This window comes from Myiozetetes cayanensis, unplaced genomic scaffold (genome assembly GCF_022539395.1).
Source record: "Myiozetetes cayanensis isolate MyiCay16 unplaced genomic scaffold, myiCay2020 scf5-8, whole genome shotgun sequence".
Taxonomy (NCBI): domain Eukaryota; kingdom Metazoa; phylum Chordata; class Aves; order Passeriformes; family Tyrannidae; genus Myiozetetes; species Myiozetetes cayanensis.
In genome coordinates, this window is record NW_026087742.1 from 2,374,481 (window position 1) to 2,395,400 (window position 20,920).

Here is a 20,920-nt window from a genome sequence, read left to right on the forward strand (position 1 = left end):
GTGTAACTCTTGGGTGTCCTTCAGAGAGATGACTGCATCTGTTCACAGAAAGCTCTTTGTGGTCACTGCAATTAGCTCCAAGGGCTGAACATTCCCCCAGGCTGAATCCAGTTGTCTGTTTCCAGGACTGTGGTTTATTTGAGTTTTATTCAGGTTAAATCGAGTAATCAGGTATCTGTGGTGGGCTGACCCTGTCCTCTTCTCAGCACTGTCCCCTCTTCAGCTGGACAGTGGGGAGAAAATGTGATGAAGGGCTTGTGGATCCTGGACAGGAACCAGAAGAGATCACTCACCAATTGCCACTGTGGGCAAAACAGGCTTGACTTAGGGAAGTGAGTTATTTTATTACCAGTCAAATCAGAATAAGGTAATGAGAAATAAAACCAAATCTTACAAACATCTTTCCCCCCCTCCATCCCTCCCTCCTTCCCGGGCTGAGGGGTGAGAAAATGGGAGAGATCCTCCTCACCATGGTCATCACCACAGGCTGCAGGGAGTGCACCCAAACTCACATTTTCTCAGCTGGAATATGGAATGGCACAGACAGAGCACTGCTAACCTTGATCCCACTAGACACAAGGTGAACATTTTTCTCTCACCTATAGCTTATCAGCCTTTAACAACATCACAAAGTGTGTAGTGACTATTAAGTTAGTCTTTGAAAATGCTTTGGCTTTCCAAAAAAAAATTAAAATTCTCCTTTAACCACTGCATTGCAACACCTCTCCTCCCCCTTATTTTTTTTTTTTTTTCCCCAACTAAATTTCTGCATGTCTTCTCAGGCAGTGTGCTTATTTAAATGTACAGGGAAAATCTGCAGTATTGTGTTCATGAAGGTGTAGCAAGCATATATTTATCACAGCAAAAGGGCAACGATGAGGAAGGGAGGACATTGTCACTTTATTTTTTTTTTTCTTCACCATTAACCTCTTAAGTCTTTAGTAAATTGGCTGTCCTTTAATCACATCCTTAATAACCCATGATGAACTATTAATTGTATGTGCACTGAATCACGTGCCCCTGTGCTGTTGTAGCTTCTCTTCTCTCAGATTGAAGCAGCAGGAATTTATCTGGAAATTCTTTAGCTTTTTCCTAATTCTGTTTAAGACTCCAAAGCTCATGTCCCTGGACCAATATGAAGTTGATTTTCCCATTTAGCCAAGGTAACTTCACTTTATTTAGCCTGTGGGCTCACAAAGATGACAATTTGTTCCATTTCCTGCCTGGTCTTTTTGTTCCCTCCCAGAAGTTTTTCTTTCTCTTCTGAAAATGGAAACACATTAAGATAATAGCTGGCTAAGACATGGTTTTGTGCCTCTTCTTGTGATGTTCATGTTCCATTAATGGAAATTTTGTGTTACTGTTTTTATAAGGATTGAAAGACAACACCTTATTGGATGTATTTGGTTGGCCTAACCTTAGAGAGATGATGGTGATTTCATGCCAGCAGAAACCAACTGTTTAAAACAGCAGCTTTCTGGTTGCAGCAGTTTTGTTCCAAAGCAGGTTCCACTTCTTTTAATTGCTAATTTAGTAATGCCCAGAGAAAGTGTTCTGTCAATTTACATGTCCAACTGCTACTTCCGTATTTAATTGCTATCTAATATTTAATCAGTTCCTGCTTCTCCCCTTTGACTTCCTCAGACTGAGCTAAAGTGGAACAATTCCAGTTTATCCCCTCTTTGAGCAGCTTCTCCACTGCATTTTCAGTGCTATAGAGAGCAGTGCTTTTCCTCTTATTATTCTTATTTTCATCTTCTGCTTTGCTAAATATGTCACTTGACTTTTACATAAAATGAATTAATCAAGAGCTTTTTCAGTACTCTGTGTAAAAGGAGGCCGTGCCTGTGGTGTTGGCAGTTGTGTTGTTTTATTTTGCAGATCCTCGTGGAAAAACTACAAAAGAAGCAGTAAGAAAACCATGGTGTGTGTTGCTACAACATGCTGATTTGCTGAAAGGCAACCAGCACAGGTTTTACGTGGAAGTTCATTTGATCTGCATCAACAACACGTCTGGATGAAAAGGATGCGCTTCCTACACTGCTGAAGGTAAGTTCCTTGTAGTCTGTATTATTGCCTGCTGTGCCCATCAGATTGAATTAACACTTAGTGAGTCGGTGAAAAACGGTGCCTGGATCAATTGTTTTGGGAATGGCTGCAGGGCAAACTGATGTTTATTCAGACCAACACCCCCAAAATCAATGGGACGCAGCTGACTGTGCACATGCGTTGTCATCAAAGCGGCTCAAATTCAGATTCATGCTTAGTGTGCAGTGAGGAGTCAGCACTTACAGGCCAATAACAGCTATTTTTAACCAGGGCTAGTTGTTTGCATACCTGCTTCACTCATGCAAACGCATCACCTGCTGCACAATAAGTGTCCTCTCAAAAATAAATAGATAAATCATTTTTAAAATATTAGGAGTTTTTCAAAGTTTTGGTGGGAAGCTCATTCTCATAGGTACCATTTGTCCTACCCCAAGGTACCTCTAAAACAGCCCTGAAACCTTTCAACATATGAGAGAGGGGGAGCTGAAGAAACAACATAAAAGACACAATTTGCCAAGAAATAGCAAATGTTTGAAAATTTAGGTCAAATATAGTCATAGCTTTAATGAAACAATGTGTACCAACATTATTTAGCATTTCAACCTCCAATGCTGAATAATTACCTACAAAACCTAATAAAAAACCCCAAACAAAGCCATTCCATTGCCCTGTAGATCAGAAATGCTTTCTTCAAAATCTGTGTATGGACAAGATATTTGCCACGAGTTAGAGGAACAAAAAAGAGCATTCCAGAAACAGGAATTCCTCTTAATAGAAACAAGGCTGGGAATTTCCAAATTTTTTTAACATCTTCTTTCTGTAAGATTTGTCTTCTCTCTCTAAGATTCATTTTGTGGGTTTGATTTCCTCATCAGGGTCTGAGAGACCTTATTTTCATAACAGAGGCCTCATTTTGACGGAGTTGTACAATGAACTTTGAGGGGTAAGCGTTCAAAAACTTTTACATTAGAGAAATCTAGGAACTGCAATCACTGGAGGTGACTTCCCACGTTTTTTAAAGGTAAGGGACTCACTGCACTAGGTTTGCTGGGAAGATGTAATCTCTTATTAGCCAACTAAATATATGATTTATATTGATATCAGGTACACAAGGTACAAGCTCTCCATTTTCCCTGGTGAGGGAAATACTTTATCACCCAATTGATTGGGACTGAATGATGGGATTGTGCATTGAGCAACTGCAAGAAATAGGGAAGACTATTACACCACTTGAACCAGACTCCATTTGCAAAAATCAATTCTACCACGAGAAAAATATTTGTTGCTTTCCCCCCCTCCCCAGTGAGAAGGATTGATGCTTAATATCACAGAAAGCGTTCAACCCCTGGCTGGCACTCAGAAAATATGTTACATTTGCTTAAGCTGTTGTGCCATTACAATATTGCATGTAAACAGAAACAAATTATGCACATTAATTTCTCAGAGGTGAGAAATCATAACACGGGGCGATGATTACTTTGCTAATGTGTATTTATTTATTAGACATGTCAGAACCTGCTCACAACTGCTATCAGCAGGTAAAAATATTTTGTGTACCTCAAATCCAAGGCTGCTAAACCAGTCAGTACATCCCTGTGTTTCAGTTTGTTTTGGAGTCTGCTGTAAAAAATCTGTCCTGACAGTAAGATTTCAGTGTTTTCTCTGGTGTGACAATCACTATTCAATATCTTTACACTGCGACGGTAATGTAACTATATTTTTTATAGATTTAAGGGGTAGGGTGTTAAAATGTACTTCGTGAAAAGCAAGTTTAACTTAGCAAGTTTAACTAATTAACTTGGAGGATTCTGAGCTCCAGTGCCTTGAAACCATTTGTTCCTGACTAAACGAGCACTAAAGGGTAATCAAATCAAAATTTTCAATGCTGTTGAGTGACCAAACACTGCAGATGAGACAGAACCGGGCCCTGTGCGTTTGTTCATTCACCTGTAAAAGAACCACAAGAGTTCAGTCTGAATGGCTCTCTTGAAAACCATCAAAGTCCTCTTCAGGCAGCAAACACACACTGCATTTCCCCTCTCTTTTGGCAGAACAGCCAGCTAGTACCTTCTTCACTGAGATCCTGAAACAGGAGGGGATTTTCTGTTACTTTGAAAGGCAATAGCAGAGACAGACCTACTTTAGACTAGCCAGTTTTTTTCGCCTTGGAAATATTTTTGGTCCACTCCCCCTAACCTGCAGCCAGGAATCGTTCTGGATCTCTCTAAGCCTCTCCTCCTCCACATGGAGCAGCCAGCCCGGGGTTTTTCTTTGCTGCTTGTCTTTTCTGCCTCTCTGCCTGCCCATCCTCTGTTCCCCTGAGTGGCAGCAAATCCAATTTCATTGCTGAAGAAGGTTAATATAAAATTTGAGTGTAAATGTAAAAATAAGCAACAAGTGGAAGAGGCAGAAAACCAAGTGGGATAGAGGGGAAGGCCAGGCGCATACCTGGGGTGAGAAGTGGTTCTCACAGGGGAAAAGTGCTAACACAGTGAGTAACTATCATAGTGTTTTTCTACCAAGGGCAAGTTAAATGTGTTCAATTGTGAAGCACATAGTTGTCATAGAAGTCATAGTTGTGTGTGTTTAGTATATTCGAACTGGAAAGTGCTGTTGTACTTGGACATGATATAAAAATAAATTCTAACTTTTTCAATCCAGTAAAACAGCTTGAGCTATTAACATTAGCCATTATGGACCCCAGCAGAGGTGTAGGAATCTCATTAGGAATGTAAATGTCAGGTAGGACACTTAAAAACCTCATTATGGAGAAGAACCCAAGTACCAAAAGTGACATAAATTGCTGCCCAACTTGAATATTGCAGAAGAGAAATCCTGCAGAGCTCTGTTACGTGGTTTGATTGGAATGACAATTACTACCAGCTTTATCTTGAGATAATGAAGATTAAATGTGCATTTAACTAGGCTTGTGCTTGAACTGACTGACTAAAAAGAAAGTAATATAGAAAAGGTAGTAAGTCTCTTTAAATATTGAATAAAGCTCTTAAGGCAATAAAAACGTTTTATAGGAGTTTTGTGTACTTTTAATAGTGTATCTATTGATAGTAATGCCTCAGACTGACATGTGGTATAAAATCACATAGATATGACTCTTTCAGATCTGAAATTCAGGGGCTTGCTCAAGAAAAAAATCACTTCCCTGCTATAAAGTTAGCTATTAATTTAGTTGATTTCCACATTAAATGCTTCCCTTGCCTTACTTTGTGGTGGAGAAAGTAGGGTCTACCTGGCAGGAGCATGAAGAACTGCCAGGTAAGGATGGTTGGGCAGGGAGGAAAGATAACATCAGGGATTTGCAGAGGACAACACAGAGTGCTTTTTGCTCTTCACCTTCCAGCTTTGTCCTTGCTCTGTCTTTCTCTCTTCTCACCCCTTTTCCCATTGTCAAGGACTCTTTGGAGTGCAGTAGGGTTGGCTGCCTGCTTTGATGTAAATAAAATTAAACTGGTCCCCTTGCAGGCAATCAGTTTTGATTATTTTGATTTCTCCTTGTTTAAAGGGATTGGTGGGGGTGTTGTTACAATGCACCCAGAACTCTGATCACGTTGGAGGCTAATCAGAATATGGAGCTTTATGTACTCTGCTGTATCAAGATTAGCCACAGGGCAATTAGGAAGAACCTAACCAGGCTCAAGATTTATGCCTAACAGAGGCATAAATATCCAGGATTCATCCTTGCATGTTCAGCAGCTCAGCTGTTCTGTATAATCCATGGCATGTATTTTTTTTTGGTTTGGTTTGGTTTTAAATCAGTGACAGAAAATATGTCCAAACAAGACATAGTAAGCACAGTACCTGGCGTTTTTTTTGGTTTGGGGTTTTTTTTTTGGTTAGTTGGTTGTTTTTTTGGTTGTTTGTTTTTTTTTGGTTTTTTGTTTTTTTCTGAGGGAAGAAATCAGAACCAACAAGAGATATGAAGTAATAGAGGTACTGGGCTGAGTTTGTTATACCCATAAAGCATAAATTAGTTGGGCTTTAGCTTTAAATCTCCATTGGATTTGCTCACTCACTGCTGTCCATATAAAACCATCACATTGTTTAGCACAATTAGGCTTGATTGTTTAAGCAGTCTGGATTGAAATAGCATTAATTAGTTATGTCATGCTATTATTCATTGTCCATAAACTTGCTGTTACCATTCAGATCATGCTTGGATTTACTGGCAGAGCAGAACCTTGAAAAACATATCAGACAATATATTTTATGGAGCTGATTTATTTTTTGCTTATTCAGTTTTCTGAGGAAAGACAAATTGCAATGTTATGAAGAGCTTTTTAAGCCTAAAATGGAGCAGGGAATGAGAAAGAACATGGAGATAGGACCAAGTTTTACCAATTTATGTTAATATGTAGCTTTGCAACTAGAAAACCTTTTTATTTTTCCTTAATAGTCCACGTAAAAATTTCTAAATTGACTTCCTGGGTGCACAGAGTTGGTCTTTGAGTTCTGACAAAGATCCCAACCCAGCAATTTGCAGGCACAGGATTTGCTTTCCTTCTTGCAGACGTTTTACTTTGCCTTGCTTTTATACTCCCTTTTTCCTTTTTAGCACTTACAATAAGCACATATACTCAAGGAAGACAAAATATCCTAAATTAAGATTTGACTGGTTCATTTAAAGCAGTAAGAAGTCAAGCACAGAGGAACCAGAGCACTGTGTTTACTGTGGGTAAGGTCGTTTTAAAAAAACCAAAGCTGAACAAAAATGCCAACGTTTATGCTCATTTACACAAACAAGTGCCTGTTTGTGTGTGTAGTACAGTTTTTTATTATTATTATTTAAATGAAAGGTAATTTTCTAGTCGTAAAAAGCAGGCATTACCAGATCCCTGAACTCATCTAATGGCAGTATCTCTGCTCTCTCCAAATGCTGCTTTGTGCTTGGATGGTGCACCAGCCCCTTTGGTGTCAGCAATTACTGTCATCAGCCATAAATCTGCCTCGTGAAGCGACAGTCAAAGCTCAGGATTCCTAATGCTGGCTCTCTTAGCATAATGGTTGCTTAACATAACACTTGGAGCATTACCCATGTGGATCAGAAAGAGGTCTGGAGTGGGAAAAAAAAATTGCTCTGCCTTCCGAGGAGTCTCCAAAATTATCTGCATTTCAACTGCAGTTGTTTCATTCAGCGCTGAAACTTCCAGTGAGCTCACGGCAGAACTTGATGTAAAGACACCAAGAAGACAGGAAAAAGAGAAATGGCTGTAGTTTAAGGTTGTCTTCTCCTCTCACACCAGTGTTTTTATGCATTAAAGAAAAAAACAAATAACAATGGAGAGGCCTAAGGGTGAACAGTAATTCTTCCTCTTCTGTGTTTGTTGGGAAAGCTTTTTTCACTGAAGACATGTTGATTCATTTAAAGAACACAGTAATTTAAGCTAAAATTCTCTAGTCCTTCAGTGTGAGGGGCAGGAAGAAAAGCACCCTGATCAAAAAGGAGGCATAATTGAGAAACTTCATCAGTCCTTATATGCAGTGAAGGCCAAAGAAGTGTTTACTGCTCCGTTTTCTTGTTAGGGCTCCAGGACGTGTAGAGTTTGATATAACTGTCCTTATTGAGTCCTTTGGAAATATCCAGCTGATTGGGCATCATAATCCTCAAATTCCAGGCCCAGTTTGGTTTTTTTTGACTTGCTGATAAGCCTGGCAACCTTCACTGCCCTTCCCTAATCACAAAAGAGAAATATTTGCCTCTCGAGTAGCTGGTGGAATTAATGCCTGATGATTTTACGATTAATGTAATCTTTATGCAGCAATTTCCACTGTTGTCCAATATCCAGGATGAATCTCTTCATAGCAGCTATGAAATATTTTAAGAAGTTGTAACTTAGTCAAGAGCATGAGATATACATCTAATCAGAAATTTCTGAATGTAAATCACGTTCATGCAGTGCAGACACATTCCATTGGTAAAAGAAGTCAATAGCACTAAGTAGGAAAAGTTCATTCTGTTGAACATATAGGACTTTTAATGTGCTCAGATTTTGCTCTGTGCTCTTAGACTGCCTTTTTAATTTAGATTTCTCTTCCTGAATGCAAACCGTATCACAACTATATGTAATTTTGATTCAGAAAAATTCCAATTGTGAATGGCTATGTGGATATCCTTTTTTTAATATCCTTTCAATACTATTGACATCCAAGTAAGTCTCAGCAAATGTGATTTAGTCAATAATTTCTATTGGCATTAATAGTATGACTTAGAAGGGAGTGAATCACCTATCAGACATAACTATTTTATTTCTGTATCAAAGACTTATTTTCATTCAGGAATCCCAGAAAATATTGCAAAACCCCTAGAATTTACACTCATCTCTAAGGGAAACTGTCTTTCAAAATCCTTCAAAGCCTGTAATTAGTACCTGAATTGGACGAAGCAAACATCTCCAAAGATCTTTCAAAAAATCTGGATCAGGACAAGACTCAAAAATTTTAAGCTTGTGTTAAAGATGAGAGCAAGAATGTGTTAATTCTCCCCTTCATCAGTTCTCCCTGTAAGTTTAGTATGGATTATCTTCTGCAGGCTGGCACATAAATCCACAGCTTCATCTCACTGGGAGTTAATTTTCTGTATCTCGAGGATAATTTTATATTAGAATTCTGAACTCGGTGCTCAGAGTTTTTGCTCCTGTTTGTGTTTCTATAGCCTAAATCAACTCCAAAAAAACCCCACAAATTCTTGCTTTGGTGAGTCATCTTTTATCACCAGGACCTTTGATGGTGGGATAAAGGATGGGATGAGACATAAAGTAGATGATCTTCCACTTTTTCTCCGGTTTAAAGTCAGTTTGATGGGGAACTTCCTGCCTGAGGGTCTCAGCACTGGCTAAAAAGAAACTTTCTTTAAAGTCACACAAGAGTTAGAGCAGTATAAACAGCAAGGCTGCCAATTCACTGCTAGAGACTTCTGTCAGGAGTCTGAGCGAACCTGGTACTTGATTTTGACATGCATGTTTATTTTACACCACAAGGTTTGCTTTTTCCAATCATACTTCTCCTCAGGGTTTATTTAGCTTTGCCAGTACTAACAAAACTCTTTGTGTGGTACCTGCTGGATTATTATTGAAGACATCTACCAAGTCATTCTACACCCTCATCTTAAAGTATTTTTAATTCTGCTACATAAACAGTTCACTTACTCCTTAAGTAACTGCCTTCCAAATCCCGAGTCACTTAAGCATTCTCTGATTATGTATTTACTGGATGTCACTGGTTAAATTTTGTTTTCTCAACAGTATCAGAGCAAAATGCTCTGACTATCAGAACACACTGGTGGCGTTTCATGTACTGCAGTCACTCTACCCTTGTCTGGGCCTTTCATCCTCCCTGCATTGCTTTTCCCTGTCAAAACTTTGGTTGAAGGCAGAGTCATCTGCTAAACATTTCAGCTTTTTGCTGCTTTTGGGGTGGGCATGGAGTGGTGATTGCCCACTAACTTTTTATTATACTTTAGGGCTCCTGAGGTGGATAAACAGAATGCTTTTTTTCAGTTTGATAAAGTAGAAGGACTCAGTAGAAGGACAAGCAAGAGCCTCTTCATATACTCTTTCTGCTTTAGGGTGCTCTAAATTTAACAGATCTGCAAATTAATCTCACTTGGAGCTTAATATTCTTAACAGTTTGTGCTTCCTCTGCTTTATTTTCTGCTGGCTATCACTGATCAGTGCTGAAAATTCCTACAAACCCCTGTGTAATTTAGTGTTTTTTCTGCCACGACAATGATTATGCATTGTGTTTTCCAGGGACAAATTTCTCATGGGATTGGTGAATCGACGTTTTCTGCCAAATTTCATGAGTCTTTGGCAAAGTGACAGCATTAACTGCAAAAACTTGCTGGTAGTTCAAGCATACTAATGCAAACAGGGGCACTTTTTGTTTCCAGCCATGTATTTTAGCCATTTAGTGGTGGGATATTGGTTCCTGGAGGGCATATGAAAGCTCTCATTCTGAATGGCAAATATATTGTTCTTTCCTCAGGAAGAATATTGTTCCCATTCCAGATGAAAACATTAATCTGAAACAGGTCATCTGAAGCTGAGAGGACTTGTTTTGATTTTTTGATGTGGGAGGAATTAGAGGAGGTAAGTTTTCCCTCAAGGTGGTCATCTACCAGGACAATGAAATGGGTCAAGAGACACATAATTTTTCATCACCAGTCTTAGATAGAGCATTTCCAAATCTTTGTACTGGCATTCCCAGTTCATCCTAGAGGATAAATACAGGCCTATATACCACTTGAGGCTTAAGTGATTTATGACCTGTAATGATGTGAAATTTTAGGTGAAATTCAAATGAGTGAGTAAAAATGGAGTCTACCTTTGAGCTGATAATCTGCTATGAATGTGTGTTGCTTTTTTTTCCTTTCTATTGGATAAAATATTTAAATTCAGCTTTGAAAATGTTAGAAGACCGTGTGTTGTGAGGAGCTATGATGGGAATATTTAATTGAGAGTCTGCACAAATACTGTTCTAGGTGACTTCTCATCTGCTAGGATCTGAGTTTTGCTGGGACAGATTCTGATGTGCAGCTGCAAAGTGGTTCTCCTTTCCTCTGCAGGTGTAGGGAGAAGGAATTACAGCCAGGATGAGCCTGGTTTACCTGCTTTGGCATCTTTAACCTCCAGGCCCTGCTGCTTGCGCTCTGCTCTCCAGCTGAGGAGACTTTCTTGCAGTGAGGTGAGAAAGCAACATTTAGATCCAAGCAACCTGGCCAGAATATTTTAATATTTAGCACTGAACAGCTATTTCCAGTTCAGGGCAGGGGGGCTTCTAATTTAAAGTAGCCCTGCTGGTTTGGATGGGACAGGGAAAACCTGGAAGTCCTGCGTTAATCCAGTTAGTCAGTCCAGATACCAAGGCTCCAGCCAGGACTCAGGATAATTAAACCATGTATTTATGTGGTGGGTTTTTTTGTTTTATTTTGTGGGTTTTTTTCTTTTTTCTTGCTAATACCTGAGCTGGGTGTCCTCAATCTATCCTGTAAGGGTACATTTGCTGCAGTCACACTTCTGACTGTGGTGTAGACAGAGCCTACGACTCTCATTTCTCAAGGGAAATAGGCAAGTTTTCCTGGCATAAATAGGAAAAAAAACAAAACTCCAATGACTGCATCTACTTTTCTTCATTATCTTCATCATTTTGCTGCTGCTCTTAGGCAACATGTCAGCATTTAGCCATAAATATCTCTGCCATGTAAAAGATGTATACTGACATAAACATCACTCTATATTGCAAGTACAAATAAGATTTCCAAGTGTTTGTGTTTGGTTTTTTTTTGTTTTGTTTGTGTGTCCTTTTTTTTTCCCCCACAACTGCAGGATTATTTCAGCGGGTGGGATTATTTACTGATCTTGATCCTTATTTTCTGCTAATTTTACTAATTGCCCCTTGCTTTAGAAGTGAATCAAACAGCACAGATTTGTTTTGGATAGAAACTGTGAGGGTTTCCTGCAAGAAAAGCTACTATTTGTAAGCTCACGTTCTCAAAAAGAAAGAAACACGGAGTTGTTATTATGGCAATTTTATTTGATGGAAATAGATGTGAATCTTTTTGAATTTTACTGGGGAAAAAAAAAAAAGGAAGACAAGACTTGACTTATTTATATAAAATCCCTGATTGTGGATAAATTTTCAAAAACTAATGAAAATTTCATCCTTTTTAAATTAAGCTGCAATTTGGCACTTGAAACAAAGAAATGGCTTGGAGTAAACTGATTAAAAACGTAGAAAGGGCTATTATGAATTTTCCCTGGATTTAAACTTGCTGATGTGATTGAGTCAAATCATTATGTGCCACATTCACAATCTGTACCAGCTGACTTTAGGGGCACTTCATTAGTGAAATGCCAGGGAGAATTTCCCCCTGGCTGGAAAGGTAACAAATGCAGAAGATTTCAGAAGCTTTGAATCCTCATTGATCTAAAACGTGGAGAATCAAAAATAACAACGAAGTTTTCACTTACAATGCAACTGATCATGTAAGTGATCCACACAGGTTAGAATCCCTATATCTTTTTTTGATACCTTAAAAACTGCTAAACATAGAAAATGGATGTATAATGTAATTCTTGCAGTGTTTTTCACGGGAAACTCTAGCCTGGCTGTGTTATCTAGTTGGAACCTAACCACTAGTTATTGCATGTCTCCTGAAATTCATCCTAAAAACAACAGTCAATTTATCCAAAATAAATTCTAGCTCTTCAGCACATCAATCCTTCAGATGAGTTTTGCATGAGCTTGAACAACTTCTGCTTTATAGAAGCCATGTGTCTTCCTTATGCAGTGCCAGCAGTTAAGTTGTTTTTCTACAAAGTGTGAATGGATTCAGACTTTTTGTCTTGTTGCTGCCTCTGGTAATGGCTTCTTTTTTGTTCGTGGCAGCAGTGACTTCTTAAACAGAAATTGTTAAACTGGATGTTTGTTTTTAACATTTCTAGATAAATGGTCTGATTTTGGCCTCACACCTTTTATACTCGAGGGACCTCAATGCTGCTGTTATTGTTTTGACTCCATCCAAAGTCATGGTTTGGCTTAGAGGGAAACTGAAGACCTACAGTTCAAATAATTAGCACCAGTTGAAAATCATTTGGGGATCCGTAATATTTCAGACCAAGGTTTTTAATCTTTATATTCAATTAATTAAATTCTATATAAGATCCTCGCTGATTATAGGAGTGGTATCAGTCCTGTTGTGTTACGGGTTCTCATCCAGCTTTGAAACCAAGTTTGAAATTGCTTCCTGTCTGCAACTGTTTGAGCAGTCAGACTGAGTTAGGATGGTTGAATAAACCCACAAATGTCAGTAAGTAATGACAGCTTCCCACAATTTCTGAAAAATCCCAATATTGCCAAAGAGGAAATTCATGTGCTATGGGCACAGAAATAACAGAAATGAGTGTACTCTCTGAAAAGCCTCTGAAGTTCCTTTGCAGCTCTGACACTACAGCTCCACGAATACGTAACCGGTTTTTTTCATTAACATAAATCTTTATGTATTATGGTGTCAATTGAGTGAAAGATGAGGTTTCCACACGAAAGTTTTTAAGCATTTTGTAGGGAGAGTGATTTAAAAGGGGATGACAGAGACAGGAACCTCAGCCTACAGTCTATGCTCTGTTTTTCTAAGGCAGTAGAATAACATAAATACAGTGACAGGGAGAGCCAAAATTGGGTTTTTGTTCCATAAAGGACTGTTGAGAGGTTTCCTGCTTTTTCTGTCATAAAGTAGGCTAAAAGGTTGAAATTTTTAAATTGGAGTTGTGTTTGTAGGATATTCTGTTGGTTTCCAATTTGTAACATTATCAATTATATATATATGTATATGTATACAGTGATAAAACCAGATTTTTAGGGAATGATTCAGCTGTCAAATCACATTGGTCTGACATTAGAAACATTTACATCTTGACTTCAAGTGGTTTTCCAGAAGGGTGGAGGCTCTCAACCACATATGCTGTCCCAACATACATCTGACATACCTTAAGAGAGTCTAAAATAACATTATATGCATATACTCAGGCAGCTGAATATCATTATAATCATATGCATAACATTCTTATTTCTATGGCTTGGCTTTTTATGTCCCGTGGAAAGAATAAATTTTTAAGGTATGAAATTACTTCTATGAAGAACTTAATGAAGTAGAGCATTTAATTATTTAACTCGGTTGCTTTAACTTAGAACAGTTTGCCACAGAAAATTTCTTAATCCTGACTAGCTCTTTGTGCCTTAGATACCTTAAATGACAGTAACAGTAGATAGCAACTAGCAGATGGTTTAAATTGATGGGTTAATACAAGCAGTAGTTCAAGAAATTAATTTCAGCCACAACAAATTGGGTGAAACTTGTGCTTAACTGTTTTCAGATATAATTTTTAATGCTGTACAAACGATGCTATGCAATGAGCATGTAAGACACACAGTTGCTTAGTTTCCAGTAGGCAGAAAAATGAGGATGCTTATGAAGAAAACTAACACTGGAATGAAAATTAGGAAAAAAAAATCAAAATGTGATGTATTGAAAAGATCTGACAGAGCTCTGGTGCTACAAAGAAACAAGTGTTAATTAATGAACATGTATCTGAACATTTGGGTGATTTCTATCAACGTGCTGTTGAGCTGACAGAGAGAGAGTTACAAAAGCTGTCCACAGACAGGCATTTTTATGCCCTTTTATTGTCTTAGCCTTGCTGATGATTCCTGGGAGTTGAGTGCAATCCCATCCTGTGGTAACTTGTGTATGACATGGGGGCAACCCAGGACAGTAGCAGTAATTTACCTCAGAGATGTTGTGTAATGTTCAGCATCCTCAGCAGGTTACATGTGTAGGTTTATGAGATCAGAGACGTTTGTCCTGCAAACTTAATTTTTGGAGCAATTTACAATCCTTACACGAGGTTACCCTCCACCTTTTATACTTGGATGACTGTAAAAGGTAGAGGGCTTGTTCCTGCCTCCTGCTGGAGCAAGAACAGAAAGGCAAAAGAGAAAAAAGCAAGAGGTTATTCAGAGATGAATTCCCATGAGGAAACCCAAGGTTTAACCCCAGGAAGGAGAAAATCAAGAACTGATTCTCCCCTGTCACCCTGACAGAAGAAGGTGCACCAGAACCCACTGATCCATCATTTACCAGCCATGAAACAAGATATTTTTCTTAAAATTGTGGGCAATACTTTCCCTAATTTTCATAGTTAAAGCATTAAAATTATAATGTAGTAAATGCAGAGCAAGTAAATGTATACAATCAGTATATAAAATTGCTGTATTTTATCTTTCCTCTGGCCAACACAACAGGGAGAACACACGGTGAGAAGATCTCTGTTGAGCATTACTGACAGAAGCTGCAGCAGAGAAAGCCAATCAGCTTGCCATGCAAATAGCAGCTCCCAGGAATCAGCCCAGTCTCCTGTTTGCCAGTGCAGGAGAAACACAGTGTGATAGACCCAGGAAATCAATGCAACTGCCACACCTTAAATACTCTGAGATTCTAAAGGTCAGGGCAGTCTGGGTTTCCTGCTCTCACTTCTACTACAGCCCTCCCTTTTTGTCTTCAAGAAGGAGAAAATTGCTTATGACTTCAGTTTCGTAACGCTGCAACTCATGGCAGCCCAGTAAATAACTTTTTTGCAGAAATAAGTGATGTAATTTTTCTCTTATCTCAAGCATGCTTACACTCAAGGAATTGCTGTGAAAGTAGCCAAAGGATTATCTTTTTGTTGAGTATTTGTACAGTTCCTGCTACTGCATTTGTGCCTCCCATGCACAGGGGACACCCAGATATCCAGATATTCAGTGCTTGATACTACAACTGTATTAATAACAGAGAAGCAAAACTGAGCTGGCAGTTGGATTTAAGCAGTGATTGTCAATAGAGGTCCAACTCTACTTGATATCTGAGAGAAACAGTGTGTTTGAGCCAGGTCAGGATCAGGCAGCTGGTCAAAAGCGGAGTGGAAGAAGTATCTTAATGTTTATATAAGAGTGGACAAGCATTAAAAGGGAAATCTTAGTAGGGAGAAAGGTGTCTAGAAAGGAAAATCATGCTGTGCTAGAACAGAGAGCGTAAGAAATGTGATGTTAGCTTCCAGTTCACGTGTGAGACTGATTTCACAATGCAAAGTCACGAAAGCATTGGCTGGAAGGAACCCGGGCAGGTCCAACCATATGCTCAGTGCAGGGCTGTCACCAATGGGTAGATGAGCTCAGCTGGGCTCATCTCAAAAACCACCTAAGAATGGAGATTCCAGCATCTTTCTGGGCAGAAAAATTAAGGAAGAAATTTTCCTCATAAATCAAACTGAAGCTAGAGATGGGGATACTTCTGATCATTTCTTTGTGCAGACCTGGAAGGACACGTATACAGCTAAAAGTGATGATTTGTTTATTCTATTTAATTTTCATAGGTGTGTGGATCCATGTTATGGTGCTGAAAAGATGTATTGTTTTTGACACAGCCAGGTCTCTTCACTGGGCTCTGGGTGATTTATGCACAGCAGTAAAAGGCACTGTCAGTAAGGCCCCAGTAGAATTTGGATGAGCAGGTGAAATTTTGGTAGAGAGCAATCCTTTATGCGGTTAGCTGCTATTTTTCAAGAGGGTCTATTGGCTGTGAGTTTCACAGATATATGGAAGAGAAATATGACCATTTCCTTAACAAATGTGACTTGACTTGTATCTCTCATCTGGACAGCAGACTGTTCTGAAGGGTTTGGGTACAGCAGGGAGTGCAGTGATCCATATTGCAGGCACTGCTGGATCACTTTCCTCTTTTTCAGTGGTGACAGTTATCTGGGGGTGAGAACATGTGCTGATAGAACAGCACAAAGATTTTAACTATTTATGTTGCCGGGAAACAGCAAAATGTGTTTTGGGGTTTTTTTTTCCCCGGTGCAAAATAAATGCAATGTATGAGTGCCTGTACAGAAATCTGGGGGTTTCTCAAGGACTTTAAAATGTGGTTGTGGTGCATAGAAGAAGAACCTACTACAATATCACCTAGCAAATATTTTTCAATCTTATGATTGGGGTGTGTTGTTGTTGTTTTTTGTTTGGTTTTTTTTGGCCTGAGTTCTTGTTTCTACTTGCAGTTTCCAAATCCTGCAAAATTTTGTTGCAGAACAAGAGAATTGATTTAAATGACTGTTAATGGTATTTCTATGTGGCTCACTACAGGTTTTAAGAGCTACATGGATGATAATCACTAATTTCACCTTGTTGTTGTGGGATGTGTGTAGTAAAAAGAGGACCCATGAGAGTAAAGCAGGATATGTTGTTGAATCAAATTAGAAAGTTGGGATTTCATGTGGTAACACTGGAACAGCACATGTGTGATGGAACCTGAGATAAAGTACAGAAGCTGCTGATTTGAACTATGATTGCTGTTATAGCACTGTTTTCAAACATTCAAGTCAAAAGTATATTTTGGATTTCCATTCCATTCTCAGTATTTCCAACTTATCCTTTGGTACTCCCAAAAAAGAAGAGACATTATGTAAATGTGAAGGGATTCCCACATCCTTGGCTGCTCCCTGACTGAGGTTTTCAAGTCTGAATTAAAAAAAAAAAAAGAAATAATCTATGTTACACAGTTAAAGCTGGTGACAATTGTACAGAATTGCTACTCTAAGCTTTTTTATTCCTTCTTGATTTTTGTTCTCGAGATTTTACAGAGTTCTTTCCGGTTGAATAGCTGAGCAGCAAAGCAGAAAGTCAGCCATTCATAGCGGGTAATTAAGGTTTTGAGATGCTGAGCATTTGTCCCTATTATAGGAAAAAAAATATTTGCTTTTGTTGTCAGTAAGTACCATGAATGCATCTCTTTCATTATTACAGGTAGAATTTTGAGAGACCAACATTTGACCAACATTTCTTTGCAAGGGAAAGGGCAGAAGAGGCTGAAAATCAGAAGTGATTTTTAATGTAAGTGCTATAACAAAAATCACGTTTGCATTGCACATCTTCACAGAAACCTGTGTGTGACAATTCAGGACAATCAGTGCCAAATAAAGTCCCGTGCCCCCACGCTGAGCTTGGAATCAGCATTCAACATAAAACCCTCAGGGAAGAAATAGGTGGGACTTGGGGGGAAGGGGGAAGATGAAAACTGCCTGGGATGAAAACTATGAAAAGTAGAAAAATAGATCCCCTAACGACAAAAAAATCACACCTGGTGGTGATGCCTAGGCTCTCATTAAGCAATGATTATTGCCTGCTGTGTATAAAAATAGCCCCCACAAATAGCACAGCTTAGCAGGGCTAATTTAATAGTTGAATGTGCTTACTCAGTGGAGCAGAGAGAATAATCTGGAGGGAGTGGGATAATTGAGTGATTTTAGTCCCTCATTTCTACTTCTAGAATAACCACAAACAGATCACAATTTCCTTGAGTGCACCTCTTCAAATATTTTTTATTAACAGCTTTTCCCAGATAATAATTTAGTGAGTTGATTGTTCATGAATATTCTGAATTCAAACCATGGTGTGTACTTGTGGTTAATCAGATAAATCACATTTTATCCTTTTTGTGGACTGACTGGGTAAATACACAACAGCTTTCAGGAAGCTGAACCCAGCCATATGTAAAAGAAAACAAATGTATAACCCCCCACATATTTCTAAACAAAATCATTACTATATGGATGTATTCTTCTGCTTAGAAGAAGAAATCTCCAGGCTCTTGTTCCTAACCTGAAATCTCAAAAGAGCCATTACTGCACTGAACATTTTTGTTGTATCTCTGACTTCTGCTAGAGCAATAGTGCAAACAATCAACAAATAAACTGTTCTTTAGGTACTCATGTAAGTGATACATGTTATATATATAGTGTTACACACTTTTATATGTATGGTGTATATATATAATTATGTATACAGTGATGGACTTGGCAGTGTTAGTCTGTTGTGTTGGACTTGATGATCTTGAAGGTCCTTTCCAACATAAATGATTCTGATTCCATATGTTGTCCTATGGTCATGTTTTTATCTGTAGCTGTTGGGAGAAAAGAAAGATTAAATAAGAAGTGAAAATAATCTTGAAACATAGCCAGATATAATGTTTTTCCAACTCTGTAAATTGCTGGTAATTCAATCCTTACAAAAAGCAGGAGTCAAGCTAACAATAATTTGGAAATAATATATTAAAAGGATGCTTGAAAGAGGAAACTACCAGAGTTTTATGACAGCAAACGTGGATCACTACTACAGTTATCTGTTTTGGCACATCAGTGTACTTTTCAAGCCCTCCAGTCTCTTTATTCAGCTATAGGAATTCAGGGTTTATTTCAAAGGGTCAGGAAGGGGAAACAGAAGCCAGGAATGTCCTAATACACTGGAAAGTGATGGTGCTGATTTTAGAGGTACTAAATGTGGAAGGTATTGTCTCTGTAGTGCATAACCCTGTTCCATTTAAACTCTGGGACTTGCTAGATGTGATTCTGCAGTGATTAGAATGAGACTTACATATGTAACTGTAACATTTAAATATTAGTTCATAAAACTGGAAATGTTAACTCTGAAATGAAACTAAACACCTTTTTCTGGGAGCATTTCTTTACTTATAGTGATTACTTATGCTTTTCTCCATTTGTCTCCCCTTTCTCCTTTTAAAAAGCAAAAAAACAAATAAAATATTGCAGAAGAGCCAGATGCATTTCCTGATTCAATTTGCTGCAGAGGGAACTGTCAGAGCAGCAGGAAAGAACAAGCATGAGAGGATTCTTCTGCTGGTTTAGAGTTCTTCGTGCAGTTCCTTCTTCCAAACGTATGAAACCACAGCTCTGGCACCTTTTGACATGAGGCAGCTTAAGAGAGAGTCCCATCAAATGAGCTGGTTTGTTTTTTTTTTTGTCAGGAGAAATAGGACAAAAATTGAATTTTTATACCTAGAGGTGCTAAGTAGTTTCACCGTTTAGTGATTCACTGACAAATACCTGCATTCCATGGTACCTAATCCCAGGTTGCTTTTATTTGCAGGTTTAGGCTTGGACATAATGTTTGTTTCACTGCAGACTGAAATTTAGATTTTAGGTTCCAATTATGACAAATGTCTTTAAAGCACATCTAAACAGTACCTCCACTGCTTGGATATTTAGTACTCAAAATTTCTCTTGCTTATTTGGACAATTGATACGGTTTTCAAAATAGTGATAACAAGGCCCAGACACAGCTGACTTTGCTGTGGCAGAAACGAAATGAAGGAAATCTTGAGACTGATCTGTATCAAAGGTACTGCTTCACTTCAATAATAATAATACCCTGAATTAAATGATGGCAGAGAGAATTACTGGGTGGTCTAAAATGTAACCATAAGTAGGAAAGGCTTTGTCTCAGTGAGCTCAGGGATATGAAGGCATCATCTTTCCTCTGTCCCCCAATCTGCAGTGTCCAGCTGGCACTTCTTCAGTGGGAACTTTAGGAGTGACCAGGAAAATGCTCTCTCCATTCCCATCCACCTTAACTGGAAATTATTAAAACCTCTTAACTCAGAGGATGCTACAAAGCTTCCTCTCTTGCTTCCCCCTAAGAGGAGAATGTTTTCTAAGGATGGATGTTAGATGATATTCTTTATTTCCTGGTTTTGGAGAGATTTTTAGTTAATTTACAGAACCAGGGCTAGGTAGGTGCCTTTTTAAGTGCTATAGAGGCACATATTTGATACAACTGGTCCTGGCTGGGTTTACTGCTACCTTTTCTCTCTGTTTTTTCCCTCTCACCCTCCTGCCTTCCTTCACTATACACTCCTCAAATCTCCTCTGCTTCACAGGTACCAAATAATTCAGCTTTCCTCAGTAAATTCCCAGCTTGTATTTGTCTCAGCTTTGTCTTGGCTCTTTTGACTCATATTTGCTCTTGAATCTGTTGTGTTTATTAAAGACTGGAAGGAACCTGCCTGCCTGATTTTCCCAGCTGCCTCAGTTGGTCTTGTAAAGACTTTCCTTCTGTCTTCAAATCTGAATTTATGCAGCACAACTTGTATCTTATTCATATATTTTGTTTTCCCCCCTCAGGAAGATTACACCAAGGTTAGAGGCACATCTTTAAAACTTAATTGCAAGTATCAAGAGGAAGGCAGAGTTGATCAAAGCTGAATCAGAGGTAAGATGTGATGTATGACAAAATTAAAGCCACAGATGGCATGCACTTCATTCAGGAAAATTTAAACACTGTAGGATGATGTATACACAAATACCTGTTTTCTAGAAGCACAGTGGTGATTTATGAGCTCAGTGATTTCTAAAATGAGAAATGAGAGGGTTTCCTGGAAAGCTGTCTTGGCTTCTGTAAATGAGTGACAAATGGACTAAACCAGAGAGCTCTGCTGTCACCACAGGTATGGGCTTACCTCAACTTTTCC

The 20,920-nt window shown here is 38.6% G+C and overlaps 1 long non-coding RNA gene across 1 annotated transcript; it reads left to right on the forward strand.

Moving 5' to 3' along the window:
• Window positions 1-10,057: 10,057 nt before the first annotated feature.
• On the forward strand, window positions 10,058-20,600 carry LOC126649487 (uncharacterized). Its single transcript, XR_007631056.1, has 4 exons — window positions 10,058-10,151; window positions 10,628-10,746; window positions 17,401-17,487; window positions 20,574-20,600. It is a non-coding gene; the product is annotated as an uncharacterized LOC126649487 (long non-coding RNA).
• Window positions 20,601-20,920: the final 320 nt, after the last annotated feature.